The 24,899-nt window shown below is 37.7% G+C and overlaps 1 protein-coding gene across 2 annotated transcripts in view; it reads right to left on the bottom strand.

The window, feature by feature from the left end:
• Positions 1-24,899, bottom strand: part of CABCOCO1 (ciliary associated calcium binding coiled-coil 1) — a 107,229-nt gene that overhangs the window by 49,425 nt on the left and 32,905 nt on the right. The gene's annotated exons all lie outside the window — the stretch shown is intronic.

The following is a 24,899-nucleotide window of genomic DNA, read 5'->3' as shown; positions in this document are numbered from 1 at the left end:
GGCTCTAGGTCCCATCTCTGTCAATACAACTTTGGCTCTTTAGGTAACTCAAGCCCCCCTACCCTTTGCGTCTCATCTCATGCCCTCGGACCTATCCCTAAAATTCCCAAGGCATTTTTGCTGATTTTACAGCAGTTTAGGAAAAAAATTATGAATCGCAAGTAAATGAAGTTACATATTCAAAAACTTAAGGAAACCTTTACTACACTGACATATTTAGCAATATCATCATCACTAATAAAAGCAGACTTAGAACTGGACGCCATTTCGAAGCTTTGATAGCATTCCCAGCACTTTTGGCGAAAGACTGGAGGAGCACAATCTCGCTCCCTGGCACTCTGGGGTTTAAAGAAACTATTATAATGAAGTCTCTATCATTATCTCTTTCTCTATATCTATGTTTACACAAACGCAAGTGCACACATGAATTCAGCATCTCTAGCCTCCAGTCGCAATGCTGTGTTAGGAACTAAAATCTGTCAATAGAACAAAAGGTTTCCATGGACCGTATACACAAAAAAGCTCACCAAAATATTTATTTAAAATAGTAATTAGGTAAGTTGTTCTTGTTTTTTGGCAAATAAATGCATTACAATCTTAAATCATTGTCTTCATTTTGTATATAAAAATTTAAACTTCCCAATTATATAAAATGCTTATTTTATGAAGTCACTCATGCTTTAATTCATGTCCTTCACCCTTTAATTCATTTTATACTTTTGAAATAGCTAGTGGAGCTTATGTTACCACAAACATTTCCTTTAATCTGAAAAATATGTTTTTTGAAAAGCCACTCAACTCAAATAAGGCCCTAAGTAAAGCTTCTTTCTCTAAATCAGTTTAAATTAGTTGCATTTTAGATTGTGATGCAGTGCTGGAGTCCTAAGAAAAATGAGAGAAATAGCATTCAGTTTTGTCAGTTATGTATACACTAGAGGCCTGGTAAAGGAAATTCATGCACAGAAGGGGGGTTGGAGGGAGGTCCATCAGCCCAGCCTGCAACCTCTCGCAATCCGGGACCACTGGCTCCTAACCACCTCTGCCTGCCTGCCTGCTGCCTGATCACCCCTAACCACTCTGCATGCCTTTCTGATGCCCCTAACTGCTCACCTGCCTGCCTGACCACCCCTAATTGCTTGCCTGCCTGCCTAATCGCCCCTAACCGCCTCTGCCTTGGCCCCCGCTGCCGGAGCTTTGTCCGGAAGGACATCGGAATAACACCTGGAAGGTCATTTGGCTGTCTGGTCTAATTAGCATATTACGCTTTTATTATTACAGATTTTTTTCTATTTGTAGAGAAGAAGACAAGTCAGGCCAATGGCGACTTAAATAACTTTTTATAAAACATCTTCTTTTTGTCTTTGTTTTTAGTGGTTGTTGAAGTCCCTTTGGGTATGCAACTGAGTCTGTGTAAAGGCACTGATTTTGTGTATTTGTGTAAATGTACTATGCATTTACTGTGAAAATTTAACTGAGTTTTTATGCTTACGGCATATAGCTAATAAAAGTCCAAATATTTTAGCCATGTTTTAATCAAAGGTGACTATCTTAAACTAACTTAATTCCAAATGTCTGGCCTTATTTTAACTTAATGGGTCTATGTCTAAGCACTAATCTAATTTTAAGCTTTTTGTTTATTCCAAGTAAAGTCAAACAATATGTACATTTGTTAAGAATAATCTTTGGGCAACACTTGAGTTGACATATCCCATTTGAAATGATTTGGGGCGCCTCTTTTGAGTAACCTATCCAAACTGTTTCTTCTTATGATTTGTAGAAATAAGAGAAATAAAATTAACTGTCTTCTACTCAAAATTAACTGTTGAATGTTAAATATTTTCCACATCTATTCATTTTGGATTTATTGAAATAAGTTTCAGAAGTGGGGCCTCTTCCAAATTCTTAGAGCATTTTAACCATAAAAGGCTAAAAATATTTTGCAATCCCATGGGCAGTAATCTGATATTTAGAAGGTTTTTTTTTTAAAGGAATTAATGGAATATAAACTTTCACAATTAGAACTCCATGTGTGATCCATCACAGACATTATTTCAGTGCCTATAATGTGCCAGGAACTTGAGATACAAAGGGGACAAAAGAAAGGGAAACAACATTTATGGAGTACTCCCTATTTTCCAGATATTTTAACTGTTACCTAGTTTACTTCTTACAGCATTTCTATAAGGATAGGAAGTGTTATCTCAATTTTAAAAACAAGGAGTCCACAGCTCAGTAGGGGTAAGTAATTTGTCTATAATTATAAAGGCAGCAGATGGAGATGGAATTTAAACACAGGTAGAGGAATGAATGGAAAGGAAGGTAAATCATAAACTGACCAATTCCATTTCATTATCAAAATAAAACATTTACTCATTCACTCAATTACTCACACAGTTGGTACCTGGTATGTGTCTGTCTTTATGTTGAGCACTGGGGATGCAAAATGAGGTAAGTACTGATAGACATGGACCCTGAACTCAAAGGTTCATAGCACAGCGGGTGGTACTAGGTTGGAAGTGCTGTGAGAGAGGAATGCCCAAGATGCTGAGCCCAGAAGAAGGGAAACTAAATTAGTCTGTTAGCTGACTCGCTCTCTTCTATCTTGCTTATCCTTAAACTATGGGAGGCAGATATGATTCCTCTTATTTTACAGATGAAGAGCTTCATAGAGATTGAGCTTCATAAAGATGAAAAGAACTGTCAATGACAACCCAACTAGAAGTGGGGAGGGCTTACCTTTGAACCAAGCTCTTGCATTAGCTTCTGTTTTCACTTTGTGCTAAACCTGAAGTAGGACTTAGTACTTGTATCAGCTATTCAGAGAATACTTATTGAAGTGTTGTGTCCAGTGTAGATCTTACTGGAGATTTTTTAAAAGGATTTCATTCAGCACTCTTTTCTCACTAATACTATTAAAAATTCACTTAGTGTTTAAGAACGTACAAACATGTCATAGGAATGGCAAATGTAATCTATATCCCACACATGGTTCCCAACATCCCAGGGGCAATGGTTAGTAAGTGTAAACAGGTTGCACATTATTTAATCTTCCTGAACCAACTGGATCCTTCCTCTCATATGGCAGGGAAGCTCTGGCACATCCTCCTGATTGAGGGGAGGCCACCACTGAGTTCAGCCTTCAGTTATCCAGCCTAGCAGACTAATAAAGCGTCTCTGGGGGACTCAAGCCACACTTTCAAGTCCTGAATTCTGAGTGAATGCCCTACATGAGTCCATTCCTCCTGCTCAAACTCTATGATCTCATTACTTGTTTCATCCTCTTTTGTCTGGTACCGTTAAAGTCAACTCAACCATGTCCCTCAGTGTTGCATCCCCACTTCCCCCCTCTCCTGGCCAATAAGTTGTCTGAATATCACACACAAATTTGGACTACCCAGCTCAGAATCCCATTTTGAGGGTGAGTTTCCTGAGGCCACTTCTGTTATCAAATACTACATAATCAGGGTTCTATGTGAAAAACAGCAGATGGATGCTGGGTAACTGATGAGGACTTAATAAAGGGCTATTTACAAATATATAGCCCATTTAGGGGAAAGTAACAAGGATGGTTTGGCATCTTATATGTTCTCATCCCTGGGCCTAATGGGAAGGTGAGGGAGCAGTTTCCAGAATAAAGAGGGAAGAGCTATATAGACAGGACAGAAACTAACCTTCTGTAGAGGATACGCCCAAAATGCAGTGGCCCAACTGGGAGGGAGTGGGGAGTAAGGACACCTCAGCTGCACGCTTTTCTCACCCATGTTGCCAACTGGCCCAGCTAGATGTCAGAGGGTAAAGAGCCTATTGATGATTTCCATAAACTTTGGCCTTCTGAGCACAGAATAGGCTATAAAAGGTAGAAAGTGGTTCTGAACAGGCAAACAGAAGACAACCAACATAAAGTATAGCATAAGGAGTATAATCAATAACACTGTGATAACTCTGTATGGTGCCAGATGGGTATTAGACTTAGAGTGATCTAAGGCATATATAAATATCTAATAACTATGCTGTACACCTGAAACTTATATAATATTGTATGTCAACTATAACTGGAAAATGAATTTAAAAAATACATCCATGCAATAGGCTAAATATTTAATGTAGGATTGTTTATGGTATTTAAAATCTATGTAATACTATTAATAAAAATATACAAAATAATAAAAAGTAATAAAAGCTTAAATAATTAAAAAATGTATTTAGAAAATAGGTATATTCAAGTATAATTTTTTTTACCTAGATAACTAATTATGTTGAATAGGTGACTGCACACATTTTGTGTAAATGGAGCGATTAAATATTCAGAACTTTAGCCAGAGTTTATCTTAAGAAACATTTCAAGTTTTAAAAAATTTACATTTATATCACATTTATGCTCATTTGTAATTAATGACCACTTTACTTCAAAACATTCATTATTTAACAAAGAATAATAAAGCACTTTCCCTCTTCTTTTCTCAATTTTGGCTGTAATTTAATATACAGTAGAGTGTCCATTTTCATAAACTATATAAGAAGAAGCATACATATCTGGGTAGCAGTATTTATTATACAAAAAAGGACATCTGGGGTTCTTAGGTAGAAAGCATAAAGAATTTAAAAAACTTGTAAAAGTGATAATTTAAAATTACTTAGTTATAATATTATTTATATGATCCTTTACTTTGTTAGAGAGCATGTTTGGAGGGTAATAAAGTTAAACCATGTCCTCTTTTGTTTTTTAATTGTTGAAGCTTTTGTGGGTAAACAATATTATGACATGCTACTTCACATACAAGTGGTCTAAAGTTTTCCTTAAACCAGTGGTCGCCAACCTTTCGGACCTCATGGACCACCAGTAGTTTGCGGACCACCGGATGGTGACCGCTGGAACAGTCTCTTTCATCCAAGACTTTCTTTGGTGCCTCCAGGGATGAATTCAAAGCCTTTGCAGAGGAAATTTGGGACAGTAGTTAATTAAGCATGTGGACAATAGGCCTCAGGTTTCATGTCTTTAAAATGTGGTTAATGTGGTGCCTACCTCCTATGGTTGCAAAGATGATACGTGTTGATACTTAAAGTGCTTTGACAGTTGGCATATAGTAGATGCTGAACTAATTTAACTTCCCTTTCCCTTACACTTGTGCCTAGGTAACTTCTATAGTCTCCATATCTCCATAACAAGCTCAAAGGAGTATTTGTGATCCACTAATCCCCAGATTTGTGAACGCTCTCTGATACATCTCTCTACAGTTACCTGTATTTTTTCTCTACAATTTTTGCTTATAACTATTTTTTCTGTGGGTTTATTAATGTCCATTTCTCTCACTAGACTATTTAGCATTATTAGTAACTATGTTTGTTTTTCTACCAATGTCACATTCAGGCAGTAAAAGTAATATTTATAAACAAACTAACAGTAAGTTCTCAGAGCACGGTACATATACCACATTTGTTTTATAATGATCTTGATTATTAAAGGTGGCAATATGCACCAACCTGAAAATTACAGGCAACACCTAGAACTAGACCTGCATTTACAAGACAGTGACCTTGAACTTGCAAATGTTCCTTAGGGCAAAGCTTGTTGAACATTAACTGTGTAGCATCATTTCCCCTCTGGGACTCAAATGCATACCTATTCCTGTTCCTGAAGCCGAAGAATGCACTGAGTCCAACATCTGCCTAGCTCAGGCCCCAGGTGAACTTGATTGTATAGTCATCAGTAGTAAGCCTTGCTTATAAAAAACAGCTTCAAACACTTAAACACTTCTCTTTATAATTCTAGTCTGAGTTGATAAAAAACATATTGTTTTCAAATGAATGATTTTTGTTTGCACAACTCAAAAAAATTGAAATTTGGTTACACAATGAACAGATATTTATTAAGCATCTCTTATGAGCAATCTAGTTAGGAGATGAGCTATGCATGTGGATAATTTGATTTTTTACTAGAATTACAGGAGGCTTCTTTGGGAGTGAAGAGCAGGCCAGAGTGCATGGTATAGAAGCAGCCTGACACGGGGGAGGCAAAAATGAAAGACGAAGAAGTGAACATTTTGAGGGTGATTGAAATATGGAGTGAAAGAGAGAGATTTCAGCTACTGTTGTGAACAGGAAGTGTATTAGTTATCTGTTGTTGTGTAACAAATTTCCCCAAATTCAGCAGCTACAAACAATAAGCTTTTAGTATCTCACCATTCTGCTAGTCAGGAACCTGGGAGTGGCTCCCAGGTTAGTCAAGCTGCTGCTCTGTCTGCAGTGATGTCAGGCTCACCTTGGGGAAGATCTGCCCAGCTCACTCATGTGGCTGTAGGCAGGCTTCAGGGCCTTGCCCCGTGGGCCTCTCCAGAAGCTTCTTGCATGTCCTCACCACATAGCAGCTGGCTTCACCCAGTGCAAACGATTAGAGAGAGAGAGAGAGCAAAAGAGTACAAGCCACAAGGTAACCACAAGTTGGAAGCCACAGTCTTTTCACAGCCTAATCTTGGAGGTGACACCATCATTTCCACCACATTCTAGTCTCTAGAAGCTGGTAACTAAGCCCGGCTCACATTCAAGGAGAGAGGAATACACTCTTGAGAAGTATTAAATTTGTGAGCATATTTTTAAAAACGACAGAGGAACCATGGAGGGACATGGAAATATACAGATCTCTTTGTGATGCCTTATGTGTAATATCTAAAGATATAAAGAGTCACAGTTGATTCTAACTCATAGGAATCAACTGTGTTTGTGTGTATATGTGTGTATGTCTGAGTGTGTGTGTTTCAAGAGGCAGCAGCCAACTTCAAGGCAACCCAGCTATAGTCAGTTGACATACAAACTGACACTGCAAGGCATACTGCCTTAAGTGTCAAGTCTCAAGAGTGGTTTACAGAAGGAAGAATTAGCATGGTCTAAGGAAGTCAAGAATGGCTTCATAGAGGGAAACACAAGTTGTTCCAGATTTTGCATTTCACTATGTGATATTTATTTAATATAGCTTGCATTTTATTGACAAAAGATAATTCAAGTCAGATTTTCACTGCTTAAATGGAGTAAAAATATCTGCATTCATTTGTTAGTTATATGTATAATTTTTCCCATCTAAAATATTTAATCTTTAAGTTTCTACACATTAAATATGTAGGGCAGAAAAATATTCTCTGAATAATGGACAGTATCTCCCCACAAGCACTGGCAGATGTATATGATCCTGTGTGTACCATCAGGCATGCAAATCCCAAAATAAGGTTAAGTAGGTTGCTGCTCCCATCTAAATTCTTGTTAGTCCAAAGCCATGGTCTGGGAGCTATGAAACTCCATATGCATCAGTTAAACTTGCCACACTTGCTATGGTCATTAGTACTTTAAGCAAACAGAAGAAATAAGCAACTTAAAAACAAAACAAAACGCAAAAACAATCTACCTCATCTACCCTTATCTTATTTCCTTGATCAGGTACAGAGCTAGTTTGCACAGAAAACTCCCCCTCACCCCTTCACTCCTATAGTGTCAATGGTGCTGATGCAGCCTAATTTGCATAGGAAGTTGCTCAATTCCAGTCAGAATAGCAATAAGTTGACCTGTTTCTAAGCATGTCTATTCTCTCTTGATTGACTCTTCACTTGCATGCTTTTCTGCACAATGCACACTTGCATATTCTCAGCCATCTGTCAAACACTCACCAAGCCTTAAGATTGGCCTAGTAATCAAATTTGAATACTATGGAAACATTGGTATATGGCCCAATATTATAAAACTATGACCAAAATTATTTTTAAAGAAAGCAATCAATAAAAATATGTCACCCTACAGTCTCGCTTGACATATTTGAGTACATAAATTTATTAACACTTAAGTCTGCATTCACCAAGACAGAGCTAGCATTTATGACTTCCTAGTTATAAACAACAATAGCTCTCTATCCATACTACTGTAGCAGACCAACATGATTTCCAGCTTGTTGGACAGAATCTCTTTTGTCATTCTATTAGTTATGCTACCTAGAGTAAGACAGGCTCATCATAAATTGTGGACTTTCCTACCAAAAAGAACATTTGGAAGTATACTTATGGGAAGAATAGGACAAAATAGTTTAAATTGGAATTGTCCTAGGAAATCCTAGAAGAATCTGGGATAGATAGTCAGGTACTTATAGAAGACCTGGCTCAATCTCCAATCCAATGTTTAAACAACTTTACAAAGTATCTTTCAACAAAAATCCTATAATTAAATTTGGAATATAGTCAATGAAGATATAGCTTATTACCTCTCAATTCATTCAATAGAATGTATTAAGTGCCTTCCGTTTGCCAGGACCTGTGCTAAGTGGTAGTGAAAAAGTGAGGAGGGCACATCTTATCCTTTCCATTTCTGGATACATCCATTATTTAGATAGTGTTGCACATACTAGTCAAAATTCTCCCCCAGAAGAGCCAGCCACTGGTATTTGGTCTGCCACCTGGGAGTTCTACAGATAAGACAAATCTTTTTTTGTTTTGCCAGACCTTTAGATTTGCAGACAGTTATTAAATCTTCTTTGAATTTTTTCTTTGTCAGAGGCCTCTGGTCCTGAAAAATCCAGGTTCTCTTCCTCTGAACACATGTTGATTTGAATGTGTCCCTTTTCAAATGTGGGTTGCTGAACCTTATTTAGTCTATTTTAGACGTGTCTGGACATTTTCTTTAAACCAGAAACTTGGATTATTAATGGATTCTGCTGAGTATGTAATCACAGACTAGAGACATATTGATTTTTCTTAGACTCCATTCTTCCCCCTACTTCTCGCCATCTATTAGCCAGATAGCATCTTAAATAATAGAGTAAACCCCTGTAGCTAGAGTCCTTGTTTTTTAGGTCTTATTGTGATCACCCGGACATTTTGGTGATTTATATAACTCATGAATAATAAAATGCTCATCCTCAAGTAACAATTAAATCTTCATTTGCAATAGAACCTTTTGCTTTAGGGAAAAAGAACACTGCCTAATCACATAAACATGAAATGCACATCTTCAAAAATAAAACAGACATTTTCATAATGTTATGCAATCTTTTAAAGTTAAATAAGCAAGGAAAAAATAATACTGAAAAAACACACAAAAGAAAATGGAATACTACTTTGACAGTTTAAATCTTTATCTTAAAAAACAACTGCATTCAATAACACATGCTGATTGCCAAAAGTAATTTCAGGATGTATAGACAAGTGGAAAAAACAAGCAAAGATTATCTGGTATACTGTCAACATCAAATGACTAACTACTGCTAATAATCTGATGTTTGTCTTTTAGGACCTATTCTCTCTCTCTCTCTCTCTCTCTCTCTCTCTCTCTCTCTCTCTCCACACACACACACACACACACACACACACACACACACTTTATATATACTAGAGACCTGATGTACGAAATCTGTGCAAGAGTAGGCCTTTCTTTCCCCAGCTGCCGGCACTGGCTTCCCTCTGGCACCCGGGACCCGGGCTTCCCTCGCAGCCCTGGCTTCAGCTTCATCCGGAAGGTTGTCCAGTCTAATTAGCATATCATGCTTTTATTATTATAGATATGTGTGTGTGTGTGTGTATATATATATATATATACACACAAACATATATATATACTTATAAACTGCAATCACAATAGATACATTTAATAGTCTGTTTTTCACTTAATTAACACAGTGTGAATAACTTTCCATCATTAAGTACAACACTATATGAGTACTCTTCATGATGACAGAATTATAATGAGGAATCACACATTTTTAAAACTTCCTGCTAATGATAAACATTTAGGTACTTCACCATCTGACAGTTTTTCTTCTATTATAAACAAATATATGCACACATAATTCTGTCCACTTCCCTGATTGTCTCCTTGGGATAAGCTCAAAGTATAATTTTTGGCTCAAAAAGGTAAACACATTTTAAAATTTGATATATCATGCCAAACTGCTCTCTGGAAAGTTTACCAAATTTACATTCCTACCATCCGTGTATGAGAGTGCCCTTCATCACTCTCTCACAAGACAATGTGTCAGCATTTTAATTTTTAAGAATCTGATCATTTTAATCTGATCATTTGCATTTTTGAGTATTGCAAAGTGTGAAATTCTTTGCACAAGTTAACTGGCTACTTATATATCTTCTCTTCTAAATATGCTTTGTTAACTTTTCCATTATCATGGTCACCTTTTTCTCATTGATTTGTAAGAAAAAATTATATAGAATATTAAGACTGTTAAGCCTTTCTGTCATTTATACTGTAAATTTTTTAAAAGTCTGTTTGACTTTTGTTTTTCGGTATTTCCTTTCTCAAAAATAGAATTTTTAAATTTTGATGTGGTAAAAAATATTAGTGGTTTCTGGGATCTTAGTCTCAATTTATAATAGGCATACCTTTTATATATTAATCATTCCCAAGGTGGTCCATATAAAGTAGGACCATAATTAAAGATGACTAAGCATATTTGATTCTAATATCAGCTTTTAATTTTCCAGTCATGGGTTTAATAATTGATATTTATAGTCTATAAACCAAAATTATATTCCAAATAGAATGTTTTGAAATTAATCAAGGAAATAAAAATTTTATTTTTTTCATATTGATTTAGTAAACAATTATTGAAAACTAGGTGAATGTATATACAGTTGACCCTTGAACAACATGGATTGGTTCTAAGACCCCTGAGGATACTAAAATCCAAGTCTCATATAAAATGGTGTAGAACAATGCATAGTGTTTGCCCTCTCCTTTGGGATTCCCAACCACAGATGAAAAATACTCTTTTTGACCTGTGATTAGTAGAATCTTTGGATGCAAAACCCAGGAATAAAGAGAGCCGGCTGCATATTTATTTTTAAAAAAACAACCCATATGTGGACCTGCACAATTCAAATCTATGCTATCCAAGAGTAAACTGCAGTTCCTATACTGAGAAAACAAGAAAAAGAAAGTCAGTTACCCAGGTCTCACAGAGCTACAAGATGTAGCGCTAAGATGTAGCGCTATAATTAGAAAGTATTTAATACTGAGGAAATAAGTAAAAAGTAATGTTGGATAAAGTATTTTTCCCTCCCTCCATTTTTTCCTTTTTTTCTATCTTTTCCTTTCCTTCTTTGTTTGATTCTTTAGGAGAGGTGTTCCTCAAACTAAGCTATGAGGAAATAGATTTTGGTTGGCAGATAGAAGGTTGGAGAGCCTTTCAGGTAGTAGGAAGAGCTTACTTCAAGGCAGAAATAAGTAGAAAACCTGTAATTATGAAAAGAACAACATAAAACTCCACAGAGAACTGGTCACAGAGGAGCTGAGATTAATGCTAGTTGGCCCATGGATGGAAAGACTTGAGTGACAGGTTCAAGAGTTTAGGTGCCATATGATCCTTGATGGAAGCCATCTTTAAATTATGTTCCTGCCATTTATCAATTATTTTACTGGAGACAGATTCCTTGAATTTCTCTTAAAAGATTTATATTTAGGAAGGGATGATTATTTTTCTGTGCTTTGGAGAAAAAGGACTAGAGTGAAGTTTGATAAATTGTATACCCAAGTGTCAACCATTTTCTTTAAATGATAGATTCTAAAGTCAGTTAGTCACACATGCCAGGTAGAGCAGATTTTAACACAACCATTTTTGATTCATTTTCTTTAGCAACACCCAATGTGAGTAGGTCAAACTACAAATTATGTCCTGTATGATTTTCCCTTCCAGCGGTTTGCTAATACAATCATCCAAAAAGAAAAAAAAAGCCTTTTTCAAGATTACAAATATCATCTGGGTAAGTTTAGATTATTTTGGTAGGTACATCTCAAGGGTAAACTGAAGAGGAAAAAGATACCTTTGTAGCTACACTTCAACTACCTTCCTCCTCTCCAAAATATGATCCGACATGCAATGTTGTTTTTGCCTATTTTTTTCCATAAAGGGGTGAGGGTTTACATAAGTCTCATATTTTGTTTATTCAGGAAACTATAACTCTATAAAGACAGAAAATAAAATTTATGTTTCTACCTGATTCTTTTCCCCTCAAAGCCTAACAATTTTTAAGCACAGTGTCACTAACACCTATAATCTGTGTTGATTTTGAAATAGGAAGAAAAAAGTGTTTTCTTTATTTTGTTTTTGCTTCAGGAATAAGTGCTCAGAACATGAAATTATATACAATTGACATTCACTGCTTTTAGAGAGGTCTGAGTTTTCTACATTTGCTGACTTTAAGTGGTATTATTTTGGGTTATGAAAGGCTGCCAAAATATGACTCTAGGCAAGGTAACTACTTAGGTATATTTATCATACCCTTTAAATATCTAAGTTTATCACATTTACAATATCAGGTTCTACTGTAGGACCACTTGTGAAAACGGCCTCCACCAACAGCTGCACAGACTGGGCAATGGACAACTCCATAAAGCACAGAGACTGCATTGTGAATAGTGCCCTCTGGAATTGTGCGAGGTTTGTGTGAAAATGCCCATGTCCCAAAGTAAAATTCTGAAACATGTTATGTATGCTGGCTTAAATGAAAACAAAACTACACCTATTACTTGGTAAATTAAGGAAACTATTAAGGCGGACAATCTTATGAGCTTTTCTACACTGAAACACAAATATGTGTATATGTGTGATTGTGAATGTGTTTAAATACTTATCCTATACTAGAGTCCCGGTGCATGAAATTTGTGCACAGGGTGTGTGTGTGTGTGTGTGTGTGTGTGTGTGTCCCTCAGCCCAGCCTGCACCCTCTCCAATCTGGGACATCCCTCTCACAATCCAGGTCTGCTGGCTCCAAACTGCTCGCCTGCCTGCCTTCCTGATTGCCCCTAGCCGCTTCTGCCTGCCAGCCTGATCACCCCCTAACCATTCCTGTGCCTGCTTGATTGCCCCCTAACCGCTCCCCTGCCAGCCCGATTGCCCCTAACTGTCCTCCCCTGCAGATCTGGTCACCCCTAACTGCCCTCCCCTGCTGGCCTTGTCCCTCCCAACTGCCCTCCTCTGCCGGCCTGGTCACCCTTAACTGTCCTCCCCTGCAGGCCTGATTGCCCACAGCTTCCCTCCCTTGCAGGCCTGGTCCTTCCCAAGTGCCCTCCCCTGCTGGCCATCTTGTATCCACAAGGGGGCGGCCATCTTTGACCACATGGGGGTGGCCATCTTGTGTGTTGGAGTGATGGTAAATTTACATATTACTGCTTTATTATATCTACACTAATAAAAGAGAAACATGCTAATTGGTGTCACTCCGCTACGCCCACCAGCCAATCAGATGAGTATGCAAATTAACCCAACAAAGATGGCGGTTAATTTGCATACGCAGGCACGGAGCGAAGACTGAAGACAACGTAGAAGGAAGCCAAGTGCTGCAGAAGGGAGTGAAGCTGCGGAGAAGCAAGCGGGGCAGCGGAGGCAGGAGGGAAGCAAGCGGGACGGCGGAAGAGGGAGGGAAGCCTGGTTCGGCGGGTTTTGCTCCCTTCTCTGCTTTGCTCTGGCCACAGGAGGCCCTATTCTTGCAGGAATCTTCCTGCAACGGGCCTCTAGTAGGATAATAAAGAGGTAATATGCAAATTGACCATCACACCCTCGTACAAGATGGCCGCCCCCATGTGGTTTCAAGATGGTTGCAGGGGAGGGCAGTTGTGGGCGATCAGGCCAGCAGGGGAGGGCAGTTGAGGGTGACCAGGCCTGCAGGGGAGGGAGGGCAGTTAGAGGCAACCAGGCCTGCAGGGGAGTGCAGTTAGGAGGAACAAGGCCTGCAGGGGAGGGCAGTGGGGGGTGACCAGGCCAGCAGGGGAGGGCAGTTAGGGGTGACTGGGCCAGCAGGGGAGCAGTTAGGCATCGATCAGGCTGGCAGGGGAGTGGTTAGGGGGTGATCAGGCTGGCAGGCAGAAGTGGTTAGGGGCCATCAGGCAGGCAGGCAGGCGAGCAGTTGGGAGCCAGCAGTACCAGATTGTGAGAGGGATATCCCAGATTGGAGAGGATGCAGGCTAGGCTGAGGGGACCCCCCGCCAGTGCACAAATTTCATGACTGGGCCTCTAGTCTATATAATAAAAGCCTAAGAGACTGTTATGGCGGAACGACCAGAATGACTGGTCGCTATGGTGTGCACTGACCACCAGGGGCCAGACGCTCAATGCAGGAGCTGGCCCCTGGTGGTCAGTATGCTCCCACAGGGGGCACGCCACTCAGCCAGAAGCTGGCTCATGGCTGGCGAGCGCAGCAGTAGTGGCACAGAAGCCTCTCCAGCCTTCACGGCAGTGCTAAGGAGCAGCGAGCCGAGCAATAAGGAGCAGCGAGCAGGCAGGCAGTAAGGAGCGAGGGATCCTGGACTGCAAGACGGACATCCCCAGATGGTTCCCGGACTGCGAGAGGGCGCAGACTGGGCTAAACACCCTCCCCCACCCAGTGCACGTATTTCATGCACCGGGCCTCTAGTATATAATATAACCTTTGAAAGTATAAATGATCCAAGATGTGATGTGTTGTCACATTGGTGAAATTAAACTGAATAAATATTTTTAAAATGTGCTATATATACATAATTCATGATATCAAGTTTATTTTCTTAGGGGAAATTGGGGATGTTATAGCACAACACCAGATTTTTATTCTATAATGACTTTTCAGCTAAATCGAGTTTATACTTAAAATTAAAATATGGTAGCAACACAGTTGTAAAAGATTTAATTGTATGGATCGAGAGTTCACCTATTTTATTCTATTTGGTCTTTCATTTTATAAACACCAGATGATATCTGTCTGTCAATATATTAGTATGGAACCTGGTTGATATGCCTACACTTAATGTACAAAATGTGCCTACACACTCCTGGGAATGAACTAGGGAGCAATTTTACTATTGTACAAGTAATATGTGGAGACATTCACATTATAAAAGATTAACATAAATCTGAAATATACAGAATAAAATGTCCCTCTTTACATCCTATCCAACTCTTACTTCTACTCCATTGCCCAAAGGTATGTCATGTTAATAGTTAGTATAAATCCTCCTAGCCACTTTATTATCACTTAAATACATACATATACGTGTGTATGTTTTCCTGTTTAATCTGCATTTGAAAATAAATGGAAGCTCTAGTCATATTGTTCTTCTTCTATACTTTTTTTTCATTAAGAATATGTTTGAGATCTTAACATAACCATACATTCCTTTTAAAGACTGGATAGTTTTCTATAGTATAACTAGAGGCCCGGTGCACAAAATTCATGCACTGGAGGGGGAGGCAGGTCCCTCAGCCCAGCCTGTGCCCTTGCTCCTTACTGCCTGCCTGCTCGCTGCTCTGTACCATTCGGCTCGCTGCTCCTTAGTGCTGCCGTGGAGGTTGGAGAGGCTCCCGCCACCGCCACTGCACTCGCCAGCTGTGAGCCCAGCTTCTGTCCACCTGGTTGTCAGTGCACATCATAGCGACTGGCTGTTCTGGTCATTCCACCATAACAGTAGCTTCGGCTTTTATTATATAGATTATACTTCATTTTGTTTAACCATTTTCCTTCTAATTGACTTTCCACAATTGTTAGCTGTGATAAACCATGCTTTGTGTATAAACAGCTTTATATAATATTGATATATCCATGGGCAAGATTCTTCTTTAAATATATTTTTATTGACTTCAGAGAGAAAGGGAGAGGGAGAGAGAGACAGAAACATCAATGATGAGAGAGAATCATTGATCCACTGCCTCCTGCACGCCCTCTAAATGCAACTTTTGGAATTTACTTCTACCTCCCCAACTCCAATTTCTGTTCTTCTAGCTTCATGTGTTTACCAAAACTCCACTTCTAAGTTTCTCAGATTCTCAGCTACCTTTTACAAAATAGTAGCTGCCTATAGTAGAAACTACTTCTAAATGTCAGGTTCACTTCTTGGGTCCATATTTTTTTAAAGCTTTGCCAGCTCCAATACTTTCAAATATTTAAGTCTTAAAAAAAACAACAAAAAAAACCTTGTCCAACTTTCTTAGTTGTTTTCATGAAAGTTAGGGAGGACAAAATTATAGTGTTCCATTATGGGATATGTCTATCATTATGAGAAATGAATCTCTCAATGAATTAGACTCATTTTCAAGTTTGATACGAAGTAGAAATTTAATATTTTTCATCAAACATGTAGCCAATTATCCCAACTGATTTTAAATGCCACTCTTGTAAATACTTGTATATGTTCTATACAAGAAATATACATAGTATTCATGAATTTAATTCTAAATTTCATATGGAAGAAAAATGAACTATTACAGGTATACTATATAATCAACCAAATATTGAAGAAGAAAAACAATGAGAAGGCATTGCCATATCAGATAACAAGACATTCTATAAAGCTATGGCAATTAAAACAGTATGGTATTCAGACAGGGATTGGTAAATAGACCAATGGGATACCTGATCAAAGATGATACAACCTGAGTGTTAATAAGAATAGCAATTAAAATTCATCAAAAGAAAATAATTGTGTGCCATTAGCCCAAATTCATGTCACTTTTTTATTCCTGCTATAACTAATTATCACAAACTTAGTGGCTGAAAATAGCACATATTTAATATCTTACAGTTCTGGAAGTCAGATGTTTTCCACTTAACAAGCTGACAAGGCTGCATTCCTTCTAGCGGCTCTAGAGAAGAATCTGTTTCCTTGCCTTATCCATTACCTGGAAGTGACCATGATTCTTTGGCTCCTGGTCTATTCCTCCATCATGAAGGCCAATAGTATAGCATCTTTGAATTTCTCTCCATCTCTGACTGACTCTCCTTCATCACCTTTCCTCTTATGAGAAGCCTTGATCCTACTCGGATACTACAGAATAATTCTCCATCTTGAATCCTTTAATTTAGTCACATTTGTACTTTTTTCTCCCAGTAAGGTTACATATTCACATGTTCCGGGAATTAGTATGTAGGCATCTTGATGTGGGTGTGGGTGGGAATTATTCTACCACAGTCACTTTTGGAGGATACTAAAAATCTAATTTATTATTTGAAAACAATTAAAGAAAGAAGAATCAAGCACTTATCCTGTATTTTCTAAATGAACTATATCTCAGTTTAATAAAAAAATGAAGGGTGAAAGTTTCTATTCATAAAAATGACCATTTCATAAATTTAAAAAAGAATAATAAATAGCATATCACCACTTGAAATGATATATGTAGCCAATTATGATCAGTGGTTCCTAACATCATAAAAAAAGAGAAGAAACCAGACATTATTTGCCTCTGTATAAAATTGTATAAAACCTCCTATAGGTTGTTTTTGCTGGACATTTGAACTAAAATATGGTCAGTCTCTAAACCTTAAGAACCCATTTACTAGAAATATTGGAGACAGAGGAGCATGATAGGGATACCACATGAATGCAATTAGCAAAACAAGCAATGGGAAATTCTAGAGAAGATGTGGATTCTTCAATAAATAAATTGCAAGGAAAGAATAAAAACAGTAGTGAACCTATACATTAAAAATGACTAATCTAATTGCAATTCAAATTTGGATACTACTTCAAACAATAAACTAAAACAGAAATATGAACCAGTTATAACATAATTAGAGGCTTTTGATCATTTGTTGCACATTTGATGATATTAAAGAGGTACTTTAAATTCACTATTTTAGAGTCATATTAAAATATTTAACAGTTTTGGCCTTAAGTTCATAACTGTCTGTTGAAGCTAGGTAATAGATACGTGAGGTTTAATATTATTTTTTCTATTTTGTATATGCTCCACAATAAATTTTTTAAAAAATAATTACTTGGTAAAATGCTATAATTATAACATTTTGGTTGTAACTACCTTGAGTTTACAGGTTTATTTATAGAGTGACAGGATATCTTCCCATAGTCTCAACTGGGAATATGTCTCTCTCTATATAAATATATTTACTCAGAATTTAAGAAAAAAATCTCTTTATTAAAACTACTTAATTTTCATTGTGTTTTTCTTCCAGATTTGTTAAGGTTCATACCTAAATATTTTATGGTTTTCATTATTATCAATGTGATCCTTTTCTAGTGGATTATTACTAAAATATAGGAAAATATTCTTTTCTTAATGTTGTGTTCCATACCATCTGCAAACAATGGCAGCTTTGTGTGTTATTTTTCAGTAACTGTTTTCTTCTACTTTTGATTTCTTTTTTTGTTTTTGTTTTATTACATTGGCTAGAAACTAAAAAGCAATATTGGTACATAATAATAATTATCATTGTCTTGTCCCTAGTGGGTATTTTAAGGTTTTCATTAAAATATACTAGTAAGTTTCTTGGGTTGTTATATTTTATGACTCAAGAGTGTAATTCTCTATACTGATTAACTAGGGTCTTTTAAAAATCAGAAATCAATATTTACTTTTATTAAATTCTTTACCATATCTACTGAGATGATCATTTGGTTTTTTCTTCCCTTAATTTGACAATGTAAAGTACATTAATAAATATCCCACTGTTAAACCATCCCTCCAAATCTGGAATAAATCCTATTTGTGAACATTTAATCATCTGCTCTGTTTCACTTCCTAATATTTTCTTTAAGACTTTTCCATCTATTTTCATAACTGAGATTGCCCATAACTTTGCATTATTGTTTTCCATTTCTGGTTATATTCATTATCAATTCATAGCCTTTCTCAGGATTATATTAACTTCAAATGAGTTGAAAACTTTCCATTTCCTTCTATCCTCCATCACAATTTGTAAAAAGGGGAATTATTTACTCTTGAGAAATTTTGGTAAAACTGACCTACAAAACCTTTGAGGTATAATGCCATTTCCATGCATACATTTTTCAGCATTTTATATGGTTAACATTCTATTAAGATTTCCACATCCCTTCAAGGAAATACTGGTAATTTATAGTTCCCTTAATATCAATTTTGTACATTTTCAAATCTATCAACACAAATTATACCTGATATTTCATTGAAAGTTTTAAAATCTTATTTTAAATTTCTAACATCGCTATTAGTTCACTTTTCAAGAATATAATAAATTTTCAAACATTTCTGAAACTATTAATCAGTCTTCTACCATTTGCTCTATTACCTCTTCCTTAGCTGTTATTTGATCTGTTTGTAGAGTTTCATGCCTGTGTATGTTTTTATTTTCCTCAACTGTTTGGTGAATTGGGGTTGTCAACATACCTCTTTACATTAGGTTGACTCTGGCTCACTTATCTGGGGATATGTTTGCCATAACTTGCATTAGAGACTGTAGGAGGTGCAAAGGATGATGGTAGTTAGGTGTGCCAGTAGCTTTTATTTAGGGTATATTTGCTGTCTCTCCTGAAGGTCAGTAGCACCACAGAGCTGCCCTCCTCTTGTATGTCAATGTCTGCACTAGTTTCTTTAGCTTTGGAGCAAATGCTATGAAGTCCCAGTGCTCTGCTCAAGCAGCAGAGGGAGAAGGGGCTGGATGTGCAGTTGCTCAGAAAGCAGTCTCCTACTTGCTTTCATTTTTTCCATCTAAAGCTTTCTCCCATTTCTGTATCAATTGAGGATGCCTAAGAAACCCTCATTAACTCTGTATTATCTTCTTTGTACATATGAGGCTGTGGTTCCATCTAATCAATAATCTATAAATTTAGATGTCAAAAAATCGCTTATCCATAGCATAATGGATTTTGAAAATTTTGGTCTCTCATGGGATTTTGGATGGAAGAAGAGTTGTACACGTATGTTTACTTCACTCTTTTGATAAAATCACTCTTCCTTCTGCAATTTCCCTTTCTGCTTCTTTTGGGTACATGTTCATCTTGCTACCCATTCAATATGGCCTACTTCGGTTTTCTAATAACTTTACTCCACTTCTCTGGCCACAGTGATTAACTGGGTATGCACATGACATGAGCACAGCCAGTAATGTTAACATGTGATGAAGGATATCTCTTTTTTGTCTGCAGTTGTTAAATGAGAGATGCCTATGTCATGTCTCCTGCCAGTTGGAAGAAGTCTGTCTACAGAAGGGGATGAGTCCAAAACAGAGAGAATCAGAGAAGTGAAAGAACTAGGATGAGAGGTGGAGACACATGCATTCATAATACACACACTCACGTGTACGTACACACGCCATAACATTATTTGACTACTTAGATCCAGCTGACCTTTGGCTAGCTTATCCACTGTGTTTATCGGTTATTTTGAGTGGAATTTCATTCATACTCCAAAAATTATAATATATTGTCTGGCTAAGTCATTTACACTTATTAGATTTCACTTGTTTCTAGAAGCACTATGAGCCTTAAATCTACAAGTTAAATGCTCCTCTTTGTCTTCTATTTGTTCCCATAGTGTATTAACATTATTGGTCCTATACTGTAATTACTTATTTATTCTTCTCTCTCCTCTCAGTAGAGTGTAAACTCCTTGAGGACAAGAATTGTTGCTTATCACTGTTATACCCGAAACTCAGTACAAGGCCTAAACATAACAGGAACTCAATAACATATGCTATAAAATGAATACGATTTCTAGATTATAAAAAACTCAGGTCAAGAATAATGATTTAGGGAGAAACCAAGATGGCGGCATAGGTAAACACCAGAAATTGCTGCCTCGCACAAAAACTTCAAAAATACAACTAAAAGACAAAACGGACATCATCCAGAACGACAGGAAGGCTGGCTGAGTGGAAATTCTACAACTAGAAGGAAAGAGAAAAGCACACTGAGACTCAGAGGAGGTACGGAAGTAAAGTGCAGAGGTACGGAGGCGCATGCCGAAAGGGCTGGCAACTGAAAACGCAGCGCACGTGGAGAGGGCTGGCAGTTGAGGACGCGGCGCATGTGGAGAGGGCTGGCAGCTGAGGAGGCGGCGCATGTGGAGAAGGCTGGAAACTGAGGACACGGTTGTCTTTTTCAATCGGGAGGGAGTCTCAAGCTCCCGACTGCTCTGAACTCCAGTTCCGGGTGAGTCTCTGGGGACCCAGACTCATACAGGGAGAAACTGGACTGTCTGGCATTGGGCAGAACTTGAAGGAGGCTTTCCCTCAGAGGTGCTTGCAGCGATTACCCGGACACTGAGACGCGGGGCCTCTTAGGGTAGGACTGGGAGCAGCCATAGCTGCTTGCTCCGCCCTGTTGATCCCCTGAGACCCCACCCCACCCAAGCCATGCACAGAGGTTTTTGCATATGAAAGGCCTGGCCCTTTGCAACCTGAAAATTACCTAACAAACTGCAGCTGAATCAGAGAGACCCAGAACTTCCAAAAGAAGGTCCAAGGCCCCACAGCAGCTTGCATTGCTTCACAGCTGGGCCTCATCTGGGCACCTCCAAACCCCAAACAAAGAAGAGGAATCTCTCCATAGCTCCTGCTGGGTAGCCTCAGGCAGAGGCTAAATTAGCACCTCCTTAGAGATCCAAGAGCCAGTGTACCCAGTGCTCAGAGTGGGACCATCCAGATTACAACTCCTATGATCCATAAGGGACACACTCAGGGGGCAGACTCAGTGAGCACCAAAGCCCCACTGAAGCAAGTCTTGCCCCAGAAGGGTGTCTCCAGCACAGAAGTTCTCCCACTGCAGACACAGCTGATTCTCACAGCCAATTGGCCTGGATGTCAATTCCTCCCAGTGATATCTACAACAATCAAGGCTTAACTACAACAAGACTGTGCACAAAGCCCAGAAAGGGGTGCACCAAGAGTGTTCATCTCAGGTAATTGGGGAGGCTGAGCCACTGAGCCCTATAGGACACCTAACACAGAAAGCCACTCTATCAACACAGGGAAGCATAAAAAATGCAGAGACAAAGAAACAGGTCACAAATGACAGAAATGGAGGAAAGCAAACTACAGGATATAGAGTTCAAAACCACACTTTTTAGGTTTTTCAAGAATTTTCTAGAAACCGCCGATAAATTTAATGAGACCCTCAAGAAATCTAGTGAGACCCTTGAGGTTATGAAAAAGGACCAACTAGAAATTAAGCATACACTGACTGAAATAAAGGATATTATGCAGAGTTCCAACAGCAGACTAGAGTATCGCAAGAATCAAGTCAAAGATTTGAAATACAAAGAAGCAAAAATCACCCAACCAGAAAAACAAAAAGAAAAAAGAATCCAAAAATATGAAGATAGTGTAAGGAGCCTCTGGGACAACTTCAAGAGTACCAACATCCGAATTATAGGGGTGCCAGAAGAAGAGAGAGAGCAAGATATTGAAAACCTATTTGAAGAAATAATGACAGAAAACTTCCCCTACCTGGTGAAAGAAATAGATTTACAAGTCCTGGAAGCACAGAGAACCCCAAACAAAAGAAATCCAAAGAGGACCACACCAAGACACATCATAATTAAAATGCCAAGAGCAAAAGACAAAGAGAGAATCTTAAAAGCAGCAAGAGAAAAAAAGTCAGTTACCTACAAGGGAGTACCCATACGACTATCAGCTGATTTCTCAACAGAAACTATGCAGGCCAGAAGGGAGGGGCAAGAAATATTCAAAGTGATGAACAGCAAGAACCTACAACCAAGATTACTTTACCCAGCAAAGCTATCATTCAGAATTGAAGGTCAGATAAAGAGCTTCACAGATAAGAAAAAGCTAAAGGAGTTCATCACCACCAAACCAGTATTATATGAAATGCTGAAAGGTATCCTTTAAGAAGAGGAAGAAGAAGAAAAAGGTAAAGATACAAATTATGAACAAATACATATCTATCAACAAGTGAATCTAAAAATCAAGTGAATAAATAATCTGATAACAGAATAAACTGGTGAATATAATAGAATCAGGGGCATAGAAAGGGAGTGGACTGACTATTCTCGGGGGGGTGGGGGAAAGGGGTGTGGGGGGTGTGGGAAGAGACTGGACAAATATTTTACACCTATGGATGAGAACAGTGGGTGGCGGGGGTAAGGGCATAGGGTGGGGTGGGAACCGGGTGGAGGGGAGCTATGGGGGGAAAAAAGAGGAACAATTGTAATAATCTGAACAATAAAGATTTAATTTTAAAAAAATGATTTACTGAAACATGCCTCCTATGACCTAAGAATAACATGAAATTCCTTGATAAAAGTGAGTAGAAATAGCTAGAAACAATCATTAAATTTAAAAAAACACACAAAAATTCAATTTTCTTTAAACTAAAACCAAAGAAAAGTAGGAGCATGATTTATTTATATTCCTATTAATAATTAAAATTAATATTTATCAATATTCTTAGAGGTGATTTATGTGTTTTGGTCTCATCTTCCATCCATTAATTTAAAAAAAACAAAACACTAAATTTGATCAGTTATTTAGTTTGAATGCTTGCCTGAGAGTTAAATTTAGAACATTGTCATGTGGCCCTTTTTTGTTTCCAGAGCTCTGAGGTCAGCATGAATAGTCACATTAGGGGGGCAGGTTCTTGCCTCCTCCGTAAAAGATTGTTAATGAAAAAAAAACACAGATATTTGCACAGTTATGAGATAATTTTAAAATCCCATAAAATATTGTACTATAATAACTGCTTTGGTTAATCCTTTAAAAATCCATGAGTGATCTAATTCTTGAAGATCCACTATCTTCTTAAAGATAATTTTTATAGTTCTGGTCAGCTTGCAGAAAATACAAGACAATGGCAAATAAGGAGCCAATCCTTGTCCGATTTCTCCACTTTATCTTTCCGTGAGCATAAATGTCACCTAAATATATCCTTACAGCAGAGAAGAAAGGCATGATTGTGCAATTAACAAAGGGAAAAGGGAGTTCTTTATGAAATTTTCCTTGATAATTCTAAATATTTGCTTATGCTGCTGTTGAAGCCACTATCATTTTCCCAAAGTTTTGCTGAATAGATGAGATAGGATCGTATTCCAAACTGATAATTATTGCAACACTGTCACACTATATGATGTAATTCTGAAATGGAAACGTTTTCAGTGAAACTTTGTCAAGTGACATTTAAGCTACCAGGATATTGCAAAAAAGAAATTTTAAGGAAACTCAAAAGCAAAAGGGTTCCTTGTTTTCCTCCAGCTCACTTTTAAAAGGGCACCATTAGAACAAGTATCCAAATGGAGGGTGAGTGATGGTGACTGAAATGTTTATGAAATAAGCAATTTATAAACAGTAGAATAACAATGCTCTGGCACATTCCATCTGGTTCTTAATATCAGGAAAATTATAAAGATAACATAAATATCCCCTTATTCACTGTTTATTTGCAAACATGGCCACTCCTATCCCTTACACTTTTAGGCAGTGTAGTCTCCTAAAGTAGTAGAGTACCTAAGAAACACATTTTAATGGCATTTTTAGTCTCCTTAAGATGTTCCCTTACACATATTCATTTCTGGTCTTTATAAATATGTGATTATATGTAAGGCTGCTCAAAAGTGTCTCCTGGTAAACCAGTGACCATAGAGTTTCTATTTTACGCACTGCCACTGAATCACTGAAGTAGTGTTAACTGAGAGACTACTATGCTTCATTATACTGCATGCTGTGGTAGAAATACAGCACATGACCCTTTTCTTCAAGGAAATTACACACAGGTTATATTGACAATATCAATCCACAGGGAATAGTTAGAAAACCATGTAACAGTGCATTTATGTGCTAATTGGTGTGGTAAAAGTAGCCAATATTCAGCAAAAAGAGATCACTTGGAATAAAATAATAGAATGCGATTAAAGAGTTTGCCTAAACCCTTCCTTTGCAACACGATGCAATTAAGGAAGGTTTGTTTCATTGAGGAAGTAGGACTTGAATTAAGCCTTAAAGGAGTAGACGGAAAATAAATGTGCAATTAGAAGAGATTTAACTGAATTAATTTATCTCACTTTCCCTGATTTTATTTTTATGAAGACATACATACCCTAACCATTTGAGCTTTGTCAAAGAATTAATCCATAAATACACAAAGTATATGTGTTTAACAATGCTGTTAATGCCAAGACAGCTTATTTTCTTAATCCAAAGTCACTTTATGTGATTATTCTT

This window comes from Myotis lucifugus, unplaced genomic scaffold (assembly GCF_000147115.1).
Source record: "Myotis lucifugus unplaced genomic scaffold, Myoluc2.0 scaffold_62, whole genome shotgun sequence".
Taxonomy (NCBI): domain Eukaryota; kingdom Metazoa; phylum Chordata; class Mammalia; order Chiroptera; family Vespertilionidae; genus Myotis; species Myotis lucifugus.
Note: the sequence above shows the minus strand (reverse complement) of the source record. Positions and strands in the feature narration are given on the sequence as shown.